The 10,509-nt window shown below is 36.5% G+C and overlaps 1 long non-coding RNA gene across 1 annotated transcript; it reads left to right on the forward strand.

Moving 5' to 3' along the window:
• The first annotated feature begins 9,272 nt into the window (after window positions 1-9,272).
• Window positions 9,273-10,237, forward strand: LOC148693637 (uncharacterized). Its single transcript, XR_015952169.1, has 2 exons — window positions 9,273-9,870; window positions 9,960-10,237. It is a non-coding gene; the product is annotated as an uncharacterized LOC148693637 (long non-coding RNA).
• The last annotated feature ends 272 nt before the right edge of the window (window positions 10,238-10,509 follow it).

A 10,509-nucleotide genomic window follows, 5' to 3' on the forward strand; every position in this document is an offset into this window, starting at 1 on the left:
TTTGAACAAAATATTAGGCTTTCTAGAAAAAATGAGCTAAGTTTGAGTTTTGACATGTTGGGCTCATAAGACTTGTGAACAATTCATATCTTTTCATGAGACAACTCAAGTTTTGGTTTGATTCGGCTAGTTCTTTAAAGGTTGGCTTCTAAATGTTACTTATGTTAGAAATAAAATTTTGAGAAAAAAGAATAGAGAGACAAGAGATGTATTAAGAGGAGAAATCAAAGTGTCATTTGCTTCTCATTAGACTGCTTATTAGTAGGCGCAGGATTTACATAAAAAGATGTTCATCTATTGATAGATTACATATTGACCTAGAAAGTGAATAGCCACATAATAAGTATTATTTATAACACTCCCCCTTGGATGTTCACCCATCAATAGTAGTTATCTCGATAAAACCCTGCTTGGAAAATATTAGGAAATAATTATTGTAGTTATTATAATATTATTGTGATTATGATAATATTTTTCCGATTACGTCAAAGATTAGGAAAATATTATCATAGTTATTATAATATTATAATTTACCTTTTCTAGCATAAGTCAAATGCCACAAATTGTGGATCACGGCTTGCATGTCATAATAGTGGCTATGTGCTTTGATTGTAATATTTATACCTTGTACAGAAAGAATTATTCAATTGAAGAAATTCATTCAAAACAATTACACACGCTATTTTCTTTACATGGTATCAGAGCACCGATCCTGGTGACTCTAGATAGACGTTTATCCCACTTCTGCTACAAACACTAGCCAAATTTTTTCTAGCAAACACAACCGACATGACAGGAAAAGATCAAACACCAACAGAAAATTTTTCTTTAGGCTATGCAGCCGACAGACATGCTGTTAACCTCCATCATGACAATCATATTCCTCATCAAGCTACCAATGCCAATGCCGACACACCAATAGCCCATGTTTCCAATTGGGCCCCATCATCTTCTTCATCGAATCCATTGCATGGACTCTCCAGTGAACAATTACTACAACTGGTTCATGCTATGTCCGTGATAACTTCCAATTGTGCTTCCGGTAACAACAATATTTATGCAAATGCTGCAAGTTTGCCTCCTGTTTCTGCTCCTGTAGTTGCACTCACCAAGCCTTGGATTTTGGATAGCGGAGCTACAGACCACATCACTTCTGATTCTACATTTTTCATTAAAACTAATTCATCGCCTAACCCATAGTCAATTTACCCACTAGTTCTACAGCCCCAATCATTTTTACCAGCACTATATCATTTAATTCTGACATTACTTCGGATAATGTTTTATGTGTCTCGTGTGAAATCCCGTTTCCGGATTTCACTGTTATAATCTACGTATTTGTATTATTGAGATTTTATATTAATTTTTGAGAATTTATATTAGTTTAATTGAAATTAGATTTCAATTAAACTAGTTACAAAGAGTGAAGTTTGGAAAATTATTATTTACTCGTTGACCTTTTGAGGTCACAAGTAACGTTTTTGAATAGGTCTCAAAACTACGAGCGCATAGGCGAAAGCCGTTTGCGAGTCTAGGTTATAACGGTATAGTTACAGACGTTTGACACTACTACAAAAGGACCTTATAGTGTCAGTTGTTGCGTCGGTTTAATATAATATAGTGGCGAAAAAGAGACTTGCAACACCCACTGAAGATGACGTCATATTTACTGTCGCTTATAAGCGTCATAAAATTTCTATGTCGCTTTTAAACCGACGTAAAAATTTAATGTCGCTTATAACCGACACATATTTTAATATTTTTAAGTACTGGCGTCGCTTTAAATAAAATAGTGTCGCTTTTAAGCGACATAAATTATGGGTGTCGCTTCTAGGCGACACTAATTCTTGTTTTTAAATATTTTAAAGCCTGCGTCGATTCTGAGTGACATATATTTTATTTTTTAAAATATTTTAAAACCCGGTGTCGATTGTAAGCAACAGATTGATGGTCTTTATATCCTCTCCCCCGTGTTTTCTTTTTCTTCTCTTGCACTTTTCTTATTCGTTCTTCCAATTTACAAAGCCTCCCCATGTTCTCTCTCTTTCACCTTTCTTATTTGGTCTTCCAACTTCATTTGTTCCTTCTTCACAACAGTAAGTTTTTCTTGCTTATAATATTTTTATTTTCTCCTCTTATGTTTAATTTTTAGTTACAATTTATTTTTGTAGGAAATTTATTTGAGCTGGTTGAGTACATAAAGAATTGTTGACATCGGAATTCTTCAACAAATCAGGTTTGTATCACTAACTTCTTTAATTTTTAAATTGTATAATACACAAGTTTATTTATTTAAAAATTATAATTTAAGCACTTAGATAAATTTCTACTATTTTTGTTAAATTAATAAAAATTTAGTCGAATTAATTAATTTTGTCACTTGAATTGTTATGAGAAAATGGAATGAATAATATTTATAAGCATTTATGTTAAATTAACAATATTAAATATAACATAAACTTATAATATTGAGTAATATAAGAATTTTTTATGTTAAATTTTTTTTTTTTTTTGCACTCTAATTGTTATTTTAATTTGTTGTTATTTTGATAATTTTTTGTTGTTATTTACTAGAATGGATTAGATGAACATAATTTGAATTGTTATGAGAAAATGGAATGAATAATATTTATAAGAATTAGAAACTTTGTAGCACAATAACACCTAGTGTATGGTTCTCTTGCCTTATGGTCATAAACCTATCGACTGCAAGTGGGTCTACAAAATCAAATACAAATCTGATGGCACCATTGAGCGTTACAAAGCTTGTTTCGTTGCCAATTGGTACACTCAGATTGAGGGTGTTGACTATCAGGAGACTTTTTCTCTTACCGCCAAACTCACAACCCTTTGGTGTCTCCCTACTATTGCATAAGCTCGTCATTAGTATATTCACCAATTAGATGTCTAGAATGCCTTCCTCTATGGTGATTTGCATGAAGTTTTTTAGATGACGCCTCCTCTTGGTCTTCGCCGACAGGGGGAAAACATTGTATGTCGGCTCAACAAGTCTTTATATAGACTCAAATAAACATCCAGAAACTAATTTTCCACATTTTCAGTCACCATTTAGAGAGCAGGCTACTATTAGTCAAAGGTTGATTATTCCCTCTTCACCAAGACACAAGGTACTTCATTCACAGCAATGTTTATCTATGTTATGACATATTCCTCACGGGTAATGATCTTCAAGAGATGGAACACTTCAAAACCTTGCTTCTCAAGCATTTTTGTGTCAAAGACCTTGGAGCTTTGAAGTATTTTTTGGGCTTTGAATTTTCATGTTCCAAGAAAGGTATTTTCATGTCTCAAAGAAAATATGCATTAGACATTCTACAAGACTCAGGACTTACAGGTGCACAGCTAGACAAGTTTTCAATGTAACAGAATCTCAAACTCACCCCCACAGATAGAGCACTTCTCAATGACCCAACTCAGTATTGAAGACTGGTTGGGAGGTTAATTTATCTCACTGTCACAAGGCCATGTATAGTCTACTATGTTCGAACACTTAGTCAATTCATGCATCAGCCTCGAAAGCCACATTGGGATGTTGCTTTACAAATACTCAGATACATAAAAGGTACACCTAGTCAAGGCTTACTCTTTCCTACCTTAACAATCTTTACTTGAAAGCCTTCTGTGATTTAGATTGGGGAGGTTGTAGTGCCACAAAGAGATCAGTTACAGGGTACTGCATTTTCCATGGAAATTCTCTCGTCTCATGGAAGTCTAAGAAACAAACCAATGTTTTTAGACCATCAACAAAAGCTGAATATCAAGCTTTGGCCAATACATTTTAAAGCTAACTTGGCTACGTTATATACTACAAGATTTAAAGGTCCCACACCATTGTATTGTGATAATCAAGCTGCTTTGTACATTGTAGCGAATCCTGTTTTTCATGAACGTACAAAGCACATAGAAATCAACTATCACATAGTTCGTGAAAAACTACAAGCTGGAATGATTAGCCCTTCACATGTTCCCACTCGTTTTCAGTTGGTAGATGTATTTACAAAGGCCTTAGGAAATGACCAGTTTGTGACACTACGCGACAAGTTGGGAGTTCAAGATCTTCACTCTCCAACTTGAGGGGGAGTATTAGAAAATAATGATTGTAGTTATTATAATATTATTGTGATTATGATAATATTTTCCTGATTACGTCAAACATTAGGAAAATATTATCATAGTTATTATAATATTATAATATAAATTTTCTAGCATAAGTCAAATGCCACAAATTGTGGATCACGGCTTGCATGTCGTAAAAATGGCTATGTGCCTGATTGTAATATTTGTATATAACACCTTGTGCAGAAAAAATTATTCAATTGAAGAAATTCATTCAAAACAATTACACTCTATTTTCTTTACAGAAAACCCAGTGGGAAAAAACCTAAGCGAAGGAGAAAATCCAAGCACCACGATTATGAAATATTGATATGGTGTTGGATGCACATAATGTTGCCTTGCTAAAACCTTGACAGGAAAAATCCAGTGGGATAAAACATGGTCGAAGAGAAAAGAGCACAACACGCTTATATGTCCATTAGGGTGTATTGTCAAAGACTCCCCCTAATGAATAACTCCACATGTCTCCCTTAATGATAGTACGCCTATGTTCGGTTAGTCATCATTAAAAAGTTCAAAATAATGTGACTTCAACCTTCAAGAAATTAAGCATGGTTGAACTTAACCTGGAGAAGTGCATAAGTTTATCGGGAGACAACAACATATGTTTGTGATGTAACGACCTGTCCCCAATTATTACGGTTTTTATGAATTTTTAACGTAAAATTACGAAAATGCCCTTTGAGGCAAAAAACGTTGGCTTTGGTTGGCCACATTGTTTTGTCACGTAAGAATCATTCCCTTAGTGTAGCCTCGTAGTACTCGTCATTACGAATGCATGGGAGCAAGCGGAAGTGAATTTGGAGCTAAAACGAAGATTTTACGGGACTCCAAACAATAAGGGTATTTTGGTAATTTTATAATTAGAGATATTTCTCCATCATGGCCCATTAGGATGGTGACACGTGGCAGATTTCTCCCCATTTTCTGGGGTGCCCTTTTTCTCTCTCCAGTGACTTCTCTCTCCCTTTTTCCCTTTCTTCTCTCCACCCTTTTCCTTGAGGGAAAAACTCTCTCCTTCTCACCTCTACACCTCATCCTTTCCGAGCTACCCACTCCAACGAGACCACAAACCAACAGCCACAACACCACTGTCTTCATGAACTCTAAACCCTCTGTTTTCCTCACTGTGCAACAACGGATAAGCCTAGATTAACCACCACCATTTTCCCCGGCGACTTAACTTGGAATTCGACAAACTGAGGTAAGTTTGATGTAAATAGGATGTATCTCAGTTTCTAGTGAGATTGATCTCTAGCCATCAGGGTGGTTTTTGAGTTGAAAGTCGAGGGTTTTAACCCTGTTTGTATATATTTTTCCTCTCCTCCGGTGAAGACCCGTTGGCTTTCGAGCCTCTTTTCGACGAAATCTGGCACGGATGAGGAAACTAAGGGTATGATTTGAATCCTCGTCTCTCTGGCTTTAATTTGAGTATTTGTAAGTTAAAAATGGTTGAGAGTTGACCTTGATCTGAGCTTGGGAAGATTTTCCCAATTAGCAGCTTTCTCTACGGTTGGCCCCGGTAGGTACAACTCATGAGTCCAATCGGGTCAAACCTAACCCGCAAACCAAACTAGGCCCAACCCAGCTGCTGGGCCCAAACCCAAAACCAACCAAAACCCAATCCAGTTACCCATAAACCGGACCTAAACCCAACTCCTTAGGCCAGCGCGTGGCATGCGCATAGGTGCGCGTTGTTGCTGGCGCATGGAGCACACATGCCTCCACTGCAGGTGCTGTGATGGCGGCGCCGGCAACTTTTTCGACCAATTTTCTGACGACTTATCTCTATACATGGCGGCGTTTACGGTGGTGAGTGGCCATCCGGGCCACCGTCTGTGGCAGCGCGTGAAGGAACCTGAGGTCCCTCCTTAGGTTATTCGATGTGTCATGGCTTAATCCGCTATCCATTTTCTGAAATTCCGCCATTTTAGTATAGTTTTATTAAATGTACTCTCTTTGTGTTTAGGTGTAACGGTTGGAAGCAATCCAGTCCATCCTAGTTCGAGTGGCTATCCGATAGTGGAGTACTTGTGAATGGAACCCTCATTAATTTATATTTTTTTATAAAATATTAGCCTTGCATGCATTTCATGTTTTACGGAGAATTTATGCATTATTTATGAATGATTCAAATTGCTTTTATGAAATATTTACGATTTATTAAAATTATGTTCTACTAAAGGTTATGAAATATTAGATTCTCTTATATGAAATTCTATGGCTTTCGAATATGATTTATCCTATGGATTTACGAATGTGAATCATCTCGAATTTATGAAATGAGGCTTTGAGCTTGTGACCTTTGGATTTGATACGAGTTTTTGAGGTATGTTTTCGGTGCTTATCTAGCGGGTTATCATACATCACATCCACACAACACGGGTATGTAGATGTCTATGGCCATAAGACACAGTTGAGGAGATTCATGTATATACCTCTTATCCGGCGTAACCCGTAGTCGTACAGTTACACCTTCAGGTGATGGACCATGGTTTCTTCACTGGCATAACCCAGAGTCGTACAGCTTTACCCTCGGGTGAAGGACCGGTACTACCTTCGAGCGAATGAGGAGTTGATGATATTGATGATATACCCCCAGCTTCACTAGCATGGGGCTAGTGTCGGTGTGTGATGTTATATATCCTCTTCTCTGGCGTAACCTAGAGTCATACAGCTTCACCTTCGGGTGATGGACCATGGTTTCGTTACTGGTGTAACCCAGTGCCGTACAGCTTCACCTTCGGGTGATGGGCATGTACTACCTTCAGGCGACTATGATACCACTAGAGAGTACAATATTGATGAGATTTACGGATTTTCCTTCAGGCGGCGATAACACCATCATCGAGCATTGTTTTACACGTATTTACCTTAGGAGTTCAAAGCTTGGAACCTATATATATCCGTCATGTATTCAGGCATGCAGCAGATTAACATAAGTCACTTATGAGATTCATGATGTTCTTGAAATTGTCATTTCTCCCCCTAATGTCAGGAATATTGTTTCACCAAAGTGACAATTCGCAAAAATGTGGTAACCATGAGCACAATGTAAAACAAATTGACTTGAATCCCAATTTTAATGGACCAAAAAAATAAAAACCATCTTAATGTGCACAATTACTTGCTGGTTGGAAACTTAACCTCAACCAAACTGATCATATGCATGTGATCAAGATGCATCTCTCAAGCAGAAATTTGCAATGAATAAAATGTTTAAAGCTTGTGGTAAGCCATGAGAAGTTGTCTGCTCAAATTAATCCCCTCCCAAGTGGCATGAAATAGCCTACCAAATTTGGAAATTTCGCTTGTAATTGTGAGTAAATAATATAATAATCATGTTATAGATACTTCTAGGTCATTATCCATAATAAGATGTTGACTAAGATCACAAATACGCTTGTAAATTCTTGAGAAGAAAACGGGGATCCAAGGTCAGGTTTGACTTAGATGGTCTTAGGACCAATTTTTCATGAGAGCAATCCTTGTAAGAACGTGCACAATGCACTATGTTGAGGCCTCAAAATATGTCCTATGCATCATTGTGGATCATGAAGGGGTAATGATAATCATGCCATTATTCAGTCACTAAACTTCTGGTTCCTGATAAACATACACTACTTCCATAGTTGTGCCATACAATTCATAAGAAAAAATGGGAGCTTTTGTTGAAAAAAAATGAATTGAATGATATACAATTCGATATAGTAATAAATTCAATTAACGAATTCATATTAACATAATAAAAATTGAAATGAACAAATTGAAAAAACACCATACTAAAAAAAGTCTGAGAAGTAAATAAATGAAGAGTCAAACTATTGGGAGATAACTCAACCGTTAATTGCTTACTAATAAGTTCAATGTGCGAGATGAAACTCAACCACTTATATATAATTGGATTGAATTATTTTCCATTTGTATCATAGAACAAGTCTCAAAACTCGACGTGGGTTATACCCACCGAGTTCAAAATTATGGGAGAGTTGTCAATTATCTCAACCATTTTTTGTTTATCTTGAATCGAAATTTGGTGAAGTACACCAAATATTTTGTAGTACGGAGAGTAATGCTCAATGCCTAGAAAGTTAGAAACAGCTGCAAAAAATAGTTTAAGTTGTCTATGCAATAAAAATCGTGGAATTTCAGGCTCTCGATTATTTAGAAGTAAAGAACAATAGGTTCATTTTTTGATATAATAGTCTGTACTCCAAGATGTACAATTTCATTCATATTCAAGAGACAAAATAATTTCTCATCAGTATCAGGAAAAACAGAACACTCAAGATGGGAAGTATCAACCGAGTTCGATATATTCATATAACCATTTAGTTATAGATACAATGAGATATAGGGCTGGTTTGGTATTTCTGTGCTTTGAAAAAAAGCTTCTGCTGTGCTGTGAAAATAAAGTAGCAGAGTGTTTGGTAAACTTTTTTGTAAAAGTGTTTTTGAAAAAAAAAAAAACAGTATTATAGTGTTTGGTAAACTTTTATGTAAAACAGATGTGAAAAAAAACCGATTTTTCAAAGCTGGGTTTTGCAGCTTCTTGTTTTTGGCTTTTTTTTACCCAAAACTGTGAAAAAAAAATGAAGTTGAATGTTTACTAAACACAAAAACATCTCCCAATTTTTTTTATACCAGTTTTTTTTAAAATCACCTCAGTATCAAACCAGGCCTAAGCTCCCAATTGTGTGAATATAAACTTTCTATTCGTATACTTATGGGGCTACATGCCTCTCATTCATATTGGACGGGAATTAAACATTGACGGATTAAGGTCCTATTCTTGCTATAGAGAGAGAGAGAGAGTGCAGGTCCTGATCTCATATAAATTCATCGTCATATATAATATAATGACCATATTGATTAATGCATAACCACTATATAAATAAAAGTAGATAAATTGTCACTTGCATTTAATGAAGATAATAATACAAAATAGACGAAAAGTCATAAACTTTTTTTTTTTTTTTTTTTGGTCAAAAAAGTCATAAACTCGTTTGACAATTAAAGAAAAATGGTGTAACCATTCATAGTGCAAGCCACAGTTTCCACGGAATAGCATGGCCCTGTAAGATACTAGATCTTCCACACATATTCAATACCCATTTAGGTTTATGAACACAATGAGCTTATCAATTGCTTTTCTTTTTTTTGTCAAAGGTTTACTTTATTTATAACACAACATATTACATAAGAGAAGGCTCAAATACAATAAACACACAAACAAAAAAAATGGACGTCCATAGTAACCCAACAACCCAAAACAAAGTTTTGAGCCCTAAACAGGAAGGACACCAAAGCAAACCCTAGCAGCTTCCTACCTCCGCCGTCAACCTACTTGACGAACGAACATCCCCTGCACCCAACTGAAATCCAAATAACTAGAGCCCCAAAGCTGGATGAAAAGAGAGCTACAACAAGACCCCAAAACAGAGCCCCCAAACTCCTCCACAACACACCACAGCAGTAGCCGCCACAAATCGAAGGAAGCCAGCAGGAAAAAACCCTCTAGCAACAGTGCCAACAAAGGCAAACATAAGGAAGGAGGTGGTGTGAACACCCGAGCCGAAGCTCTACTCACCTTTCGGAAGAAACGCTATAAATCGCTTTGAAAAAAAGTGGGAGCCAAATCTGACTGTGGAGCCGAAGAAGGGTGAAGCCGATCTGGAATGGGGAACGTGGGGGGAAAGAGGGGGAAAAGGTGGAAAGAAAAAAGGGGAAAAGGTGGAAAGAAGGAGAATAGGTGGAGAAGGTGGAAGAAAGACGAAAAGAAACAAAGGGTAAAAATGGAAGAAAGGAAGAAATGGGAGAAGGTGTAAAAGGGACTGAAGTCAAAGAAAGCAGATGCACAGGGGGTTAAGTGACAATCAGGCCGCAGGGGAAAATGGAAGATGAAGGAGGAGGAGAAGGAAAGAAAAGGAAAAAGGAGACAAGAGAAGAGAAGGACTGCCACCGACTCTGGCCATAGCTAGGGTCGGCGGCTGCGGGAAGAACGAACGGGAGGACACTCACACACCGGTGAGAAAAGCTCTCAGAATGAGAGAAAGTTTAATGCCTGATCTTTGTTTCTATGACCAGTGAACTTATCAATTGCTTAAACATTGTGGATACGAGGCTTTAAACCGATCACTCATCATTGTATAAGATTTGAAAATCAATAGACTAAAATTCAATCTAATTATATGTTGAGAGTTAGAGGGACTGTAGGTCCTCATCTCTTAAAAACTCATCATCTCATATTATTCATAAATTGAGGACCAACTCTTGTTGGCTCTTTGATCAATTTGATATTCTTTGTGATAACTGAATGGTCTAACAACATAAAATAAGCAGTAAATAAGAAAAATATGCCAATTTTATTTT

Source organism: Pyrus communis, chromosome 10 (assembly GCF_041283825.1).
Source record: "Pyrus communis isolate YQ-2024b chromosome 10, ASM4128382v1, whole genome shotgun sequence".
Taxonomy (NCBI): Eukaryota; Viridiplantae; Streptophyta; class Magnoliopsida; order Rosales; family Rosaceae; genus Pyrus; species Pyrus communis.